Source organism: Macaca mulatta, chromosome 14 (assembly GCF_049350105.2).
Source record: "Macaca mulatta isolate MMU2019108-1 chromosome 14, T2T-MMU8v2.0, whole genome shotgun sequence".
Classification (NCBI taxonomy): domain Eukaryota; kingdom Metazoa; phylum Chordata; class Mammalia; order Primates; family Cercopithecidae; genus Macaca; species Macaca mulatta.
Window position 1 is genome coordinate 52,097,769 of NC_133419.1, and position 16,191 is coordinate 52,113,959.

A 16,191-nucleotide genomic window follows, 5' to 3' on the forward strand; every position below is an offset into this window, starting at 1 on the left:
GGCTAGAGGAAGTGACCCCTTAGGCCCCTGCCCACTGGACCATTCTGTCACTTTGAAAATAAGTAAATTGGCCGGGCGCGGTGGCTCACGCCTGTAATCCCAGCACTTTGGGAGGCCGAGGCGGGCGGATCACAAGGTCAGGAGATCGAGACCACGGTGAAACCCCGTCTCTACTAAAAATACAAAAAATTAGCCGGGCGCGGTTGTGGGCGCCTGTAGTCCCAGCTACTCGGGAGGCTGAGGCAGGAGAATGGCGTGAACCCGGGAGGCGGAGCTTGCAGTGAGCCGAGATCGCGCCACTGCACTCCAGCCTGGGCGACAGAGCGAGACTCCGTCTCAAAAAAAAAAAAAAAAAAAAAAAAAAAAAAAAAAGAAAATAAGTAAATAAATGCTGATAGCCAGGGTGTGGCTGATCAGCCTGAAGGAAGGAGGATGGACTTTGCACCAGTCTTTACACAACCTTCAAAACTTTTACTTAATACTCTCAGAACCACATCTGGTGGTGGCAGTGGGGACAGGAATGACCAGTAATGGCTCAAAGAACCAAAAGTGTTTCTAGAACACCCGCTGGTGCCCGACAATAATTCAGGGAATGTGTAAAATGACAGGGCTGTGACAAGCTATCAACATTTTCTTACTTTGGACGATTTAAAGAGTATTGGCTGGGCGCGGTGGCTCACGCCTGTATTCAAGCACTTTGGGAGGCCAAGGCAGGAGGATCACCTGAGGTCAGGAATTCGAGACCAGCCTAGCCAACATGGCGAAAACCCATCTCTACTAAAAATCCAAAAATTAGCTGGGTGTGGTGACATGTGCCTGTAATCCCAGATACTCGGGAGACTGAGGGAGGAGAATCACTTGAACCCAGCAGGCGGAGGTTGCAATGAGCTGAGATCACACCACTGCACTCCAGCCTGGGCGACAGACTGAGACTCACTCTCTCAAAAAAAAAAAAAAAAAAAAAAGACAGTATCGATGACTAATGCCATTATTATCTGGGGGCACACAATATAGAGTGATCAAGTCTGCCAACTCCATGGGCTGTGACCGTGATAGGAAGCCTGGGGTCATTCCAGTTCACAGGCTACTTCTCAGCCTCCTCTCAGGCAAAGGTTTTAGTGTTCTTCAGCACCTCCTTGTCTCCAACCCACCCACACAACCTCTTGACCTGGATCTTACCCAAGTCAGTCTCCTGGCCGAGTCACACACAGGAAAAGTTGCTGGAACATAGTGAAATGTCCAAGAGCAAGAAGTAATAGAGAGAAAGAGGGGAATCTGCTTTGTGAAAATTCATTCAGAGCTGGGGCCGCCTACATCATGAAATAGTGTTACCTTTATTAACTACAGAAACAATTTTAAAACTAGAAACTGTTTTATCAACAAGAAAAATTGCTAGCTTGTATTGAAATTATAATCCAGATCCAAGAAAAAAATGAAATTTCCAAACTAAAGTTCATCAGCCATTTTCCAAGTATTTCCTGTGTAGTTGTTACTGCTAATTTATATATTCTCAACTCTGAGAACTCAAAAGCGGGTAAGTGGCTGTAGGTATCAAAAGATTAGGAAAAACAAATATGTGTAGGTGACCTTGGGGACATTCTGTGGACACACTAATTGTTTCCTATCTGGCAACACCTGGCACCATGTTTGAGAACCACTGTCCAGTCCGGCTAGGAACTCCGTAGGCAGGAAGATGAACCATCTCTTCTCAGAAAGAATGGATTCAATAACCCAAGGGCTCCAACTTTGGATCCCAGCTGCTGGATCTGCCCATAGCCCCAATTCCTCCCTCCCCACCTCTGACCTTCTCTGTAGTAGGTGGTTCATGTCCCAGCATGTCACTGTCTTTTACTCTCTGGTTGGTTGTCTGTCTGTAGCCAAACCCTAGTATATCTTCCTCACCCATAATCATTCCCCCTCACTTGTTCCTCTCCATGCTGGCCACTACAGCCTTAGTTTAGGCCCAGACCAACCCCGCCTGGCCTCTTCACATCCTCTAAAAGCCCTGGCCTTTGGCATCCCAACAGCTGACTTCTCCAGAGGCTTTCACAGTTTGCCCTCCTTAGCAAAGGTTTCCCTTCGTCCCTCTGCCCCTCCCAGCCTCAGAAAGAGAAGTAACTCCCCAAAGCCCACTCTGGCTCAGGCACTGTGCCTGACATGTCGCCCAGGGCAAGAAAGATGCAGGTTCACCACACAGGCTGGCACCAGTCCATTGATATTAGCTACCAGAACGCTACTCAAAGATACAGGGGGTCAGAAAAAACCCAAACCCACCATGACCAGTTATTATTCTCCTATCAGGGGTGGGGCCAGAGCATTGGGAACACAGCACTCATGCCACCCACTTGCTTTCCCAGAAAAGGGCAGAGCACTCCAGGGAACTCGGGGTTGCCTGTCTCTGGCCTGTGGCCCAGTCCTATGCTCCCTTTGGTATTCCTATGAAATCACCTCAACAGTCCATTCCCAGGGCTCCTCCAAAGTTGCAATACTTACCTTCACTGCCTCCTGCCACCCACCACTGCATCATGCTTACCTTCCCACTAACACGTGGCAAACGTACTGCACCTTTTTCCATTAGAAAACTTTATAGCATCTACAAGCTTTTCCCAAGTGGGTCAGAAAGCAACTGATGTTACCTTTGCTTTGCTATCCAAATAGATTCCAAAATTCCCCACTCTCATTTTCTCCGCCACTCAACGAATCTGTTATACACACATAACTTGGTCTGCTTATGCATGGGGTGATTGGCCATCTTCGTGTCTGTGTCTTCTAAGACTGTGAACCCCCGAAGGGTAGAAATAAGATCTGTTTAATACAGTAGCTCCAGCGAGCACAGCAGGGCACTGCCAAGAGAAGCACAGAGACTGCCGCCCCAGCCCACCTCTGCCATGACTCTTAATGGGACCCTAGGCAAGGCACTCCCTTGCCTAGGCCTCCGCTTCCCCACCTACAATGAGATGTACTTAAAACTAGTGTCTCTCTGAAGGCCCATCTTGTAGCTCTAGTAGACTATGACAACACAGGCAAAAAAGCACTGGGTTTATGTCTCTTCACGACTATGTGAGCAACAATCACTCAGGGTTAGGCTCAGCAAGATATCACAATACTGCGCCTTTGAGTAGCACAGAACTGCCACTGCAATGTGTGAAAACCCTAAAGTGGATATTTAGTGCAATGGGATGGATGTTTGTGCAGCTAAGTATAATGGACAATGAAGAATGATTTTATCTCCTTTTGAGAACATAAGTATACTATTCTATATTTATCCCTCCCATCTCCTAAATTAGGCAGGAAGAACTTTTTCTGATCGGCACCCACTTGCCAATAATTTCGCTCTACATCTAAATGGAGAACAGGAGTCATATAAGTTCACAGATTGAATGGATGGTTGATTTACGAAGCCCTTAAAATGTGGCTGCAGGCCGATGCTGGCAACCCCATAATTAGATATGGCATGCTCTGCAATGATGTATTTTTTAACTGTTTTTTAATAACTCAGTTCTCCTTCTGGGATGAGGAGAAAAATGGAATTTGTTAAAAATAAATCGAGATTTTAGTGGCTTTTCAGCCTTCTGCTGCTTGTTGCTCAAAATATTCTATAAATAAGAGAAGCCCTGCCCTATAGTGCACTGTAAACACCCACAGTCACTCAGAGCCAAATTCTTCCAATTATGACCCTGTGCCTGTTGCCAAGCTACTGCAAGGACCTACTTGAAAGGCGGCCATCTAGGCCATTTCCTGATTAAGCTGCCCTGTAGCAAGGAATCAAGGCCTGCTGCTTTGGCATTGTATCTAGTCTCAAATAATTACTCCGTGTTCCTGAAATTAAGCCCTTTCCTTGTGATAGAATTACAATTCAGAGGTAAGTGAAAGGCTAACCACTCACCCATCTGTCCATCTGCCTAAGTAGTGTGTGCATTTAAGACCCTGAGCTGTCACATGTTGGGCTTTATTTAAATCAGGTAGCAGAAGGACACTCACAACAGCATCTTTAGCTGCACTGAGCAAATCAAGGTCAAACAAAAGTAGGTCAACTATGGACATGACAGGTGAGTAGATGCAGCCTGCCTTTCTGCTTAGTGGCTTCCTGAGTCATCAGTTTGGGTCACCGTTGCCCAGCCCAGCAGGCTGAAATGGTCATTTAAAAATCTGTACCGTACCCCAAGAAGGCAATGCAGTTATGTCAGGTGTAGGGCTTACTGCTCTGCAGTTCAAATGCCAGTGTGTGAGCTGGAACTGCCCCGGCCTCTGTGCTTCCACACAGCCTCAACAAGCCATTGAAGAACTGCATGCAGAGAATCAGAAGATGACAGTGTGCCACACTCTCACTGAGAGAAATTACTTCCAGCACCTTAGAAACCAGAATGTTCAAAGCAGCAGTGGAGCAAAATGGGCTCTGGCTGGAAACTAATCACCCCCCACCTCCCACTATGAGGCTTTCGCGTCAGCCCAACTGGGTGAGTGTTCAAGAGAAGTGTCGTCCACATTGGCCCGGAGACCTTCAAAAGGTCCTGTGACATCGCTCCTGCCCCAGGAACTCACTCTCTAAATGGGAAGCCCATTAATGAACAAGAGAATATGTGGTCAGATTTTCCAAACTCAAAAGTGAGACCTATACACTTGGAGGGGCAGTGTTTTTAAAAGTAGGAGTCCTGGAAAACTTGGGACCTGGGTGGTCACAAAGCATTGAGCTCCTCAGGGAGGGTTCTGCTGGCCATCCGATGCAAAGGGGTCCTTCCTACGACTCTCATGCTACCCCTGGGTTCTAATTTCTTAATAACTGAAGTGATCTTGTGTTCTTGCGCCTCCTCTGATTAGAATGTGAGCATCATGAGAGCAGAGACACTCTCTGTTTTGCTCGACTGGTTCCAGATCAACTAGAACAGTGACTGGTTCTTAGTAGGTACTCAATTATTAATTCACTGAAAAAAAAAACAAATACACACCAGACTCTCAGAAAAGCATATTTATACCAATATCCCTCAATCCCTACAGTAATATTATGAGGTAAAACAATTAGATCTCCCATTCAATGAGAAAATCAAGGCTCAGAGAGGGTGCGTATTTTGCCCAGGGCTGCATCTAATAAGTGATAGAGGTGGAATTCAAAACCAGGTATGGAGTATTATGATCCTCCCTTTGTAACGAGTGTCTATTACTTTGTATAATTTAGAAACAGCAAAAATGAAAAACTCTGAAGGAAAAACTGCTCATCAGAAAGAGCTTTATATCAACTAATCTTATCTGTGATGAATTCAGTTCTGGCACCCAAAATCCAAGTTCCATTTCCATCTACAGAGGACACTGGCAGCACAGCTACAGCAGGAGAAAGGATTCTGGGGCCTTCCTTATGAAAAGATTCGGTTCCTTTCTTTCCGTAGGGCCTCAAAAGCCAGGCAGGGAGTGGAGGGGCCATCGGCACCAGCGATCATCATGCCTACGGCTGCTGGCTCCACGGTTCACTGGAAATGTTCCAAAGAGAGGCTCATAAGCAAGTCTGAGGTCGAGGAGTTAAAGTGTTTGTAATCTGCCTTCTCCCAAACCCATACCTTGAAACTTGGAAGGGGAAAAAAAGCATTTTTTAAAGACTGAAATTTCAAAAATGTTTACAATGAAAAGTAGAGATTTACATTTACCTGAATTGAGAAGATTAAACCCTGCTGAAGCTAAGTTTATCCCCTTTTTCAGTCTATAACTCACAATAAAATTCCTACTAGTCTGATGTTTTGGGCCAAGAAAGCCTCTGCAGTCTATCCTCTAGATGCAGGCAATGGCTTGAGTTTATGTGCAAATCAGCAGGTACATCTCATCAAAATGGCCAGGCCAGTTCTCATGTGTGAATACATATCTCAAATATGGGAAATAAATGCAAACAGCACATAGTATCAATGAAACAGGTATAGCGTTGCCAAGTTGCCCAACAACCCTTAAATACAAACATCCTGCAGAAACATTACACCCTCCATGGCTGTGAATGAGGAGCAGCACAGTGACAAACGAGCACATAGCCTTCCAGATCAGAAACTGTTAACTGGGATCTCTGGGTGGACTTCAGGAAAAACGTCTCATGAAAAATGCTGGGCTTGTATTTGTCTTGTGCATTTTTTTTTTTGAGAGGGTCTATAAATTTCTTCAGACTCACAAAGTGATCTGTGACCCCAAAAGACTAGGACTACCCCTTCTGTTGCAACTCCTGTTTCATTTAGACAATGCTGCTGACACAAACAACTAGACAGGAAGCCCTTTCACAGTAAACACAATGATGGTAACAATCAGAAAAAATTGTCCAAGTTCTTACACAGATGATCCAGCCACCAGAAACTGTTCAGTCAATGACATAAAAGAGGTCAGTAGCTCAAAGGGACTGGAAAACTGCTGCGCCTTAGCTTGAGCCCACTGCCCAGACAGGGACAAATGGCACAATGAGAAAAGCACAAGGAAGTAAACTTAGGGGCCAGAAAGTTTGGGACAGGTGAACTTGGGAGCAACAGGAGAAAAAAACAATCTTTGGAGCCAGGCAGGACCTCACATACAGACTCAGTCTGTGACTTTGGGATGATGATGATGATAATGATAACAGCATCTGCGATGAGCTTTTATTTGCTGACAGCACAATGTCTGGCACATAGTAAGCACATACTTATGTACTTAGGAAATTACATGTTATTTCATTTAATTTTATTTTTCTTAGTTTTTTTTTTTTTTTTTTCATAAAAGAGAAGGGGTCTCGCTATGTTGCCCAGGCTGGCCTTGAATTCGTGGCCTCAAGTGACCTCCCACCTCAGCCTCTCAAAGTGCTGGGATTACAAGAGTGAGCCACTATGTCTGGTCATTTCATTTAATTTTTTATCACAACTCCGTATTATCTTCGTGATATAGAAGATATATATATAAAATGCCTATATAATCTATATTATCTATCTACATATTATCTTTATCTTCTAAATGCACAAAAAGGTTAAAAAAATTAAGTAGCATGCCCAAGGTCCCCAGCTAGTTGAGAATCAATCCAGGGTCTGTTTGGCTGTAAGCCCATACTCTTAACTACTAAGCAGTGGCAAGCTTCAGCTTCCTCATCTGTAAAAGAAGATTATAATGCTTACATCCCCAAAGTAGTAAGGATTAGAGAGAATGCATGGGAAGTGCTTACCACGGTGCCCGGCACACAGGAAGCCGTCTAGTGTAGATTCCTATGACATCGGAACCTTTGGAAGGGAGAGGAGAGGTGGGAGGTAAGCATCCAGCTATACAGATGGTACGGCATTTTCCTTTTCACTTTGAAGGGCTTGACAAGCAGGATTAGGAATTCTGGACCAGGCTTAAAGGACTGGGATAAGGCTGGTCCAAAGGTAGTGAGTTATCTCCATTGATAGTTCAAACTCCTTGTTCTACTCTTTTTTTTTTTTTTAGACAGAGTCTCACTCTGTTGCCAGGCTGGAGTGAGGTGGCACGATCTCGGCTCAACTGCAACCTCCGCCTCCGGGGTTCAAGCAATTCTCCTGCCTCAGCCTCCCGAGTAGCTGGGACTACAGGCATGTGCCACGATGACCAGCTAATTTTTGTATTTTTAGTAGACACGAGGTTTCACCATGTTGGCCAGGATGGTATCAATCTCTTCACCTCGTGATCCGCCCACCTCGGCCTCCCATAGTGCTGGGATTATAGACGTGAGCCACCACACCCGGCCCCTTGTTCTACTCTTTCCCCGCTTCTCACTACTGCACTTGACTAGTCTGAAAAAAATAAAACCTAAAAAAATACAATAAAATTTAGAAGGCTGGAATGACACACTCTCAGGGACACAGAGGGGACACACCTCATCAAGATGGGAAATAATGTGCTTACTTAAAGATGAAAGGCTTTTCATCAAAACTTGGAGAGGGTTGAATTTTTGAAAGAAGGAATCATTCAAGCCCCCCCCCCCACACACAAAAAGGGTCTCAAAAGGCAGCACCAGACAGCATGGCTACACCTGGGCCAGGAATGTGTGCCTGTTGCCGGTCTGCCTCCCTGAGACCCAAGGACGGCAAAGGCTCCTGTGTGTGTTTGTAAGAAGGGAGATGCTGGAGCCCCATTTATCTGTAAACCCCACCTGGAACTTGAGCACAGTCTAGGTGTTCTTTAAAAAAAAAAAAGAAAAAGAAAAAAAGCAGCATTTGTCAGAGCAGAATCAAATATGGTGAAATGTACCCACTGAGAGAAAAGAACCAATGATTTAGTGTGGCTTAGAGTATGCAAAGATCAATGGATCCATCTGCGGGAAGAAGACTCCCACTCACTGACACCACCATCTTGACTATTCTCTTATTAAAAAATGGAACAGGGGAGGCTGCGGAGCAGCAGAGTCACTCCCCAGAAAGCCAACGCCACTGCAGAGAACATGCATCCCAGGGCTTAGGTTTGCTTGGTGAGAAAAACACCACGGAGTGTCAACAATCTCTCCCTGGACCAGATCGTCCCCTCCTGCTTTTCTTATAAAGGAATCACTATACCAAGTTATCCCAATAGAAATCAAAGACACTCAGGTACTGTCATCTTCAGGTCCTGTCATCTGTCCCCTCTTCTCCATCCTCACAGCTCTAGCACAACACTCAGCATCAATTTCCTGGACAATTTTAACAACCGCTAAAGTAATTCTGCTGCCTCCCTCCTACAGTCCAGCCCCCACACTGCCACCAGCTGGCTTTCTAAAATAAAAGTGCTGACCACGTCACTCACCTCCTGAAAGATGTCTACTAGATTTGCACTGCCTATGAAATAAACTCCAAAGTCTTCGCTTGCAAGCAGGCATGCATTAATTCAGTCATTTGTCCATCCACCCACCTCATGTTTCAGGTTCACCCACGTGTGCCAGGCTCTGTTTTAGGCCCTAGGGTGCTGAATGCAATAATAAAACCAGGTCCCATCTTCATGGATTTATATTCTCGTGGGGTAAGACAAACCATAAACAAGAAGACAAACAAACATATCATATAAAGTCAGGGAGTGATGAGTGCTAATGAAGGAAACCAAAGCAAGGTAGGACAGAATGGTTGAAGCAGCGGGGAGAGGGGGCAGAATGGTGCTTTTTCAGACAGGTGGGAGAACACTTGAACAGAGGCCAGCATGGTGTGAAGGTGAGCCAGGTGGTGTCTGGGGAAGAGCAGCCCAGGCTGAGGACAGCAAGTGCAAAGCCCATGAAGCAACAAGGGGAACAGTAAGAAAGATGCAGCGGCTGGAATGGAGTGAGCAGAGAGTGCCAAGTGATGAGACCAGAGAAGATGAGCAGGAGGGGCTGGCAGGCCACAGCGAGATGTTTAGATTCCATTCCAAAGATGCCAGAAAGCCACTGGAGAGTTTAGAGCAGGGAAATGACACATATTTGCTTTTTAAAAGATCTCTTTGCCTACGTAGAAAACTGACAGAGACACGCTGAGAGACAGTGGAGATTTGAACGCGGGTAGAGAGCAGCGGTCTTGTCTGTTTGGTTGACAAAGAAACGAATAATAATAATAATACGGAGCAGTGGTGGCTTCCAGGACATACAGTAACAGCTGTCAAGAACTGCAATGTTTGAGATGACAGATACGTTAATTATCCTAATCTGGTTACTATAGATTATATGTATGGAAACATCACTATGTACCCCATACATATGTACGATTATTATGTGTTAATTAAAAATAAATAAATTGGCCGGGTGCGGTGGCTCATGCCTGTAATCCCAGCACTTTGGGAGGCCGAGGCAGGTGGATCACTTGAGGTCAGGAATTCGAGACCAACCTGGCCAACATGGTGATACCCCATCTCTACTAAAAATACAAAAATTAGCCAGGAGTGGTAGCGCCACAACTATAATCCCAGCTACTTGGGAGGCTGAGGCACAAGAACTGCTTGAACCCGGGAGGCGGAGGTTGCAGTGTGCCAAGATCATACCATTGCACTCCAGACTGGATGACAGAGCAAGACTCGGTCTCAAATAAATAAATAAGTAATTTTTAAAACCAGTAAAACAAACAAAAAAAGAATTGCAAACAGATGATGTGAAGGACATAGGAGGAAGCAGAATCAAAGATGATGCCCACATTTTAGGCCTGGGGAGCCAGGTGAAAATGATGGGACCTCATAACATGGGGAAGACTGAGGAGGAACAAGGTTAGTTTTGTGTTTGTTTTTTAAAGAACAAATCAAGACTTCTGTTTAGTTATGTTGCGTCTGGGAAGATCACTACACTTCAACATGCAGTCAGCTGCTGAATGGGCAGTGGGTATAGGAGTTGGGGGCTCGGGAAGACAATCTGGGCTGGTAACAAAGATTTGGGACTTGCCAATATATGGGTGACTGCCAAGATGAAGCCACTCAGGTCCTCCACCTCTTGGCTCCAGCTCCAGACATGCACCTAGTGTGTCACCTCCTACCAAGGCTCCAGCCTCTGAACTGTGCTCCTTCCGCCTGGGCCCTTCCTACTTCTACAGCTGATAGACTCCTTCCTACCCATCTTTTAAGACTTGCTCACAACGGCTCGGTGCAGTGGCTCATGCCTATAATCCCAGCACTTTAGGAGGACAAGGTGGGAGGATCGTTTGAGGCCAGGAGTTCAAGATCAGCCTAGGCAACATAGCTAGACCCTGTCTCTACAAAAAATTACAAAAAAAAAAAAAAAAAAAATCAGACAGGCAAGTGGCACATGCATGTAGTTCCGGCTACTTGGGAGGCTGAAGCAGGAGGATCCCTTGAAGCCCAAGATTTCAAAGTTGCAGTGAGCTAGGATAGCGCCACTGCACTCCAGCCTGGGTGACAGAGCAAGACCCTCTCTCCAAAAAATAAAAAAGACTTGTTCACAAGTCACCTCTTCTCTATGAGGTCCTCCAAGAGAGAACCAGTGTCATCCTCTCTTCTCCCACAGCACCTACTGCATACATTGGTGACAGGACAAACCCATGTGTCACTTTATGTATTTATACCTTTCCTCCCTGTGTGCTTCTTGAGGTCAGTGACTCTATTTCTCTCTGAATCCCTTCACCTAACATAAGGCCTGGGCACGATGGACATTTGCTAAATGAATGGAGTTTTCCTCTCTGCAAAGAAATGCAAAATAAATTATATAAATGCAAACTGATTCACACTGCAGCTTCTGTCTGAGGGGGAGGGGAGAAAGTGAAAAAATAAGGTGCTGTCATTGAAGCACTAATAAAGCTCAATGGGGCAGAAGAGTATCTTCCTTTGAGGAGTTTCTTAACAAAAAAGAGCTTCAAGAAATCTAAATGTTGAGTATCTCAGGGTGTTGCGAGGTGTAATGAACCCTGTACCTAATGAAGGTGTTTTGGTTTCAACTGCTGAAACACCCAGTTAGTCCAAAACCAGTGCACTCAGGAGTTGGAGACAGAGGGAAGGAAGCCGACATTCCTTCTCATTCAATCTGGACAGTGATCCTGGGAAGCAGGTCCTCTTAGCCTTCCTTTGCAGACAAGGACAAGCATCAGGGAGTCAGGTGATTAGCCCAAGGTCACAGAGCTGGGGAGTATAGGAGCCAGGATGCTCACTTGGGCCTGCCCAACACCAACGCCGAGCTCCTTCCAGCCTCACACAGTTGATACGGGTTCATGCAGTAGGCAGGATCCCTAGGACCACCTGAACCCCAGACTGCACCAAGGACACACTCTAGTAGTTCTGGAAAGGGAATGTTATTTACCCATAACGACTGAGGAGTTACCAGCAGAACCGAAGCTGGAATCTAAGTTTCTGATTTCCAGGCCAGGCTCTCAGGGCACTGTGTATTCTCTCACATAGTCTTTAAAGGGCAGAGATAAAGCAAAAAATTAAAAAGCTAACAATCTAATCTATCTGCTTACAAGTACCTTAGAAATAAAAGTTGAGAGGAAAGGGAAATTGTGTTTTTTGTTAATTATGACTGATGTGTGACCCTGGGGCCCCACTAATAGTTAGGAAAGTAACTGAGCAGCTGTCATTGCCCCATGTGGGTTACAAAACCAGCAGCACAAATCAAACTGGCTGGCACATGGCAGGCAGTGCTCTCATATGTTCAGACAAACGTCTGCTGTCTGCCTACTAGAAGCTGAACCCCAAGCAAGGCAGCAAAGAGGGAGAAAAAGACCCTGGAGGTGAACTGTGGCTTTCCTACTCACTACATGTATAATATTCAGTATATTAACCTCCCTAAGCCTCAGTTTCCTCATCCATAAGAAAGAATGGGCAGCCCATTTCACAAAGCTGCTCTGACATTCTGGGGACTAAGTGAAATGGCACATGTGCTTGGTACACAGCAGTCACGCAGTAAACATCAAATGGTTGGTATTTTGTTCATTACTGGGCAACTCAGAAGAACTTATATTTACTGTAGAAAAAGGAATGCAAAAAAAACCCCAGCTACACCAAAGTTCTTGTAAAATCTCAGTAGGGTGAATTAGTATCCTCTGATGACTTACTAAAGTATAAAGAAATTCTTTAAGAAATTTTCAGTGGCTGAATATTTCAAGGCAGGGCTGGGGGAGAGGCAGAGTGAAGGGAAAAGGAAAGGGAAAAAGAGAGGAGCTGAATTTGAATATATCAGTGTATTGGCAAGTCCAAAAGAAGTCAACATGTACATAAAAAACAATGTAACTTTATCTCTAGTGGATACAGCTGTATATTAATTATTTATAGTCTGTCTTCTCTGTCAGACTCCTGTTGAACCTTCAATACCCCACCTACTTTTCAACCCCACCCACCTAGAAGGTTAATCTTTCCTCTATTAATTAGTTCCTATTACTGAACACACTATTTGCTTGTTAGGCTCCCGTATCAAATACTAAGCTCCTGAGAATACACATTGTGTATGATTCATCTCTGGGTTTACATGGTAGCCTTCCTCTCACTCCAGGATCCTCAGCCAGTAGCCACCAGCTTGGAGCATCCCCAAGGAACTTTCTCTCTACAGCAGGAAGATGAGAGAGGACTCATATTTATACACTGTTCATTCTGTGTTGAACATCTGAGAGGCACCTGACAAATATTAATTCGTATATACTTCAAAATGCCCCTGGGAAATAATTACTGTCCCTACTTTGTAGAAGGAGACACTGATGCTTAAAGAGGTCAGGTCATCAGCCAAAGGGTCACACTGTTAGTAAATGTGATGATGTCAGGATTTAAACCCAGGTCTGTCTGGCTCCAAGTGCCTCTTTCCACTACGCCAGACTGCCCAGCATAGGTCTGATGAAGCTGAGGGCACCCTCAAAGGATAAATGGCCTGGGCATCAAGTCTACTCAGCCTCATAAAAGTGAGGCTAGTTCTAAGAAGTCAACAAAGGGTAAACTGTTTGCAAATGCCAGATACCAGCTCGGAGCCAGAGAGGAGGGCTAGAGAAGGTAGAATTCAAAATTTCACATGGAGTTAGCACGTGGTAACCTGACCTGTTCTTTCTAAGAAGGAGTCTTGAAACATAGCCTGGACCAAGAGTTCACAACTACCTGTGATCAGTTAAGGCCCCTGGCTGAGAATCTGCAGATCCTTCCCAAATGCTAAGGTTTCAAACCTTCGTGAACATGAGCCTAAACGTTAGCACTCCTGTGAGAAATCCATGAACAAAAGTGACCACCAGAAGTCTGAGAATATCACTTCCCTTTCCTTTCCTCATCTAGCTCAGTAAACGAAAAAGCCATGGGGTGTTGTAGGCAAAAACTTTGTCTCAGCCTCACAGCAGTCACTTGCCATCTCCCGCTTCCCAGGTCTCTGGGGCCCAAGGCCTGGTACTCCCTGGCAGGGTCCCTGCAAATGCTGACCCAGCCTCAGTATTAATGGCTCAGCCCTCGGTGGGAAAGACAAGCCAATCTGGCAGAGCTGTGGAAAAGGAAGCTGTGATTTGGCTGTAATTCTTCCAAAGGCTACCCGGTGCGACTGATATCCTTAATAATTATTTAATAATTGTGTACAGTATTTAGGGAACTTTTTTGTCACCCTGCAGGATGATAACCATCATCAAAGTCAAGACATAAAAAATCATATAATTAAATCTACAGACATATATTTTGAATGCTTTTCTAAGATAAACATGTAATTTTGATGGCATTTTTTTGTGAGGCTTTTAAGATTTACTTTTCTTATACATGTTTAAGCAAAAACTAGATTAGCAAAGCCATAATGGGATGTTCCTAGGAAGAGCATGAATTGGTACAGCCTTTTTGGAGGGTAATTTGGCAATATGGATTCAAACTTTAAATAGTAAACCATTTAAACCGAAAGTCCTACTTCTATGTATCTATACCAAAGAAAACCTCATGCAAAAGTTCACAGGTGTGCACAAAAATTTCCACAGCAGCAGTGGCTGCAATGGCAAAAGATCAGAAACAACCTGAGTGTTTACCAATACAAAATGAAATTTACTTAACATACAACCATAACATGGAGTACAACTTTTAAAAGTAACAAGTACATTGATCTTTACATATGGACTTGGAAAAATAACCAAAATAATTGACAGCTGTAAAAAGGAAGTTGCAGAACACCATGCACAGGGAGAGTCTATCTTTAGAAAATAAAAGGGAAAGTACCTATGTTGTGGTTGAGGGCAAAGGGTAGGGGTGGAGAGAAACAAGCAAACACGGAAGTCCAGGAGTATAAGAAGCAAACTCTCAAAAGTGCTTATGTTTGAGGAATGGTTGGAAAAGGTTGAGGGCAGTTACAGAAGATTTTGTTGCTTAGGTTAAAGCACTTCAGTGTTGTCTGAATTTATCCCAAGTGTTTATTACTTTTGTGATGACAAAAACAAAAAAGTTTTTAAAAACTCAGAAAAGAGTAATTTTTTAAAATTTTGGTATTTGCAAGGGCCCCCTGACTACAGTGACCACCATGGGAAGCTGAGTCTTCTCTCTGCCCTCTGCATGTGGCCACAGTGCTGAGCGTGCACTAGCTAGCGGGAGGCACAGACTCATCTGAGGAAAGACTCCAGAAGGCAGTGGTCTCAAGTTCTGAGAAGCTCAAACCCCTTGCCTATTTCAACAAAGACTCTGCCAAAGGTCAACTATTTAATTATTTTATTCTAAAAAAAAAAAAAAAAAAACAAAACTAAGTATCTTTTATTTTTCAAATTTACAACACCATAAATTATTGAATTAAAGCAGTTCACTTGTTTGCAACCTCCCTTCAATAGTAGCTATTAAAATTTATATCCTGCATTATTTAAAATTTTATGTTGATATATAAGCTTTGCTGAACACTTTTTAAAAATTGTTAATGAGGAAATCCCACAGAGAGGAGAGAAGGTAATTCTATTAAATCCAAAAGAGCCTAAAATACTATTATAGCCATTTGAGCTATCATAAGAAAGACAACTTAGCAAGTAAAATATCCTTCCTACCTATGGTCACAGTCGCTAGTGGAAATAATTCTAAATTGATGCACAGTATCTAAGGGGTATTAGTTATATTAAGCAGAGACTACAAACTCAATTACCTACAGGGGCTAAGCAGGCCATGGAAAGGTACAGGGAGGCTGGGCCAGCCTGGGGCAGGCTGGAGAAACAAGCTCCCAGCAGAGGGACCGCCACTCTTCCACACTGCCACAAGGAAGATGGGCCCAGGCCCACCAGACCTTCGATTTTTCACGAAGAGTTGGAAATCTGGATTTTGATTCAAAATCCACCCATTTTTAAATGTTGGCCACTAATTTAAACATCTTAAAACACTATGAGTGCTGAACAAAACACATCTGCAAGCCAGATGCAGCCAGAGGGTAGAGAGTTTTCAACCTCTGCCTAAAAGTATCTATGTGTTTTTCAAATGGTGAATTTGGCTCACTTTTATTTTCAGAAAGATGGGAAGAGACAGAGCAACGGTACAGAATGGAGACAAAAAACAAAACGGTCAAGTAGCTGCTATTAAGAAAATATTTCTAACATATTTGTGAAGACAATGGTAGCTGTTTATATCAAATTCTAAGGAAATTTTTTATATTTATTTAGCTATACAAGGCACAAAACTTGGAGAGGGAGAATTTCTCAGGTCTAGAGTAAATAATAACTCAGTGCATTCCTGACAGTTTACTGTCAATAAACCTCTAAGAACTTCCTATCAGGTATTGTTTACCATAAACATTTTAAACAATAGTGACCATGGAAATAATGGCTCTTCTTTGCCAGGTGCTGTCCAGGCATTTGGTACCCAGGGTCACCAATGTGAGTCATGCATTCACTAGACAAGATTCCAATAAAGGCC

At 44.0% G+C, this 16,191-nt stretch overlaps 1 protein-coding gene across 19 annotated transcripts in view; it reads right to left on the bottom strand.

The window, feature by feature from the left end:
• ARNTL (aryl hydrocarbon receptor nuclear translocator like) overlaps window positions 1-16,191 on the bottom strand; it is a 109,374-nt gene that overhangs the window by 53,876 nt on the left and 39,307 nt on the right. Inside the window, 1 exon segment of one of the 19 annotated variants that reach the window (NM_001257837.1) lies at window positions 7,151-7,205. The exons of the other annotated variants lie outside the window; for them this stretch is intronic. The gene's annotated coding sequence lies outside the window, so the exon portion shown is untranslated. 19 annotated transcript variants of the gene reach the window in all.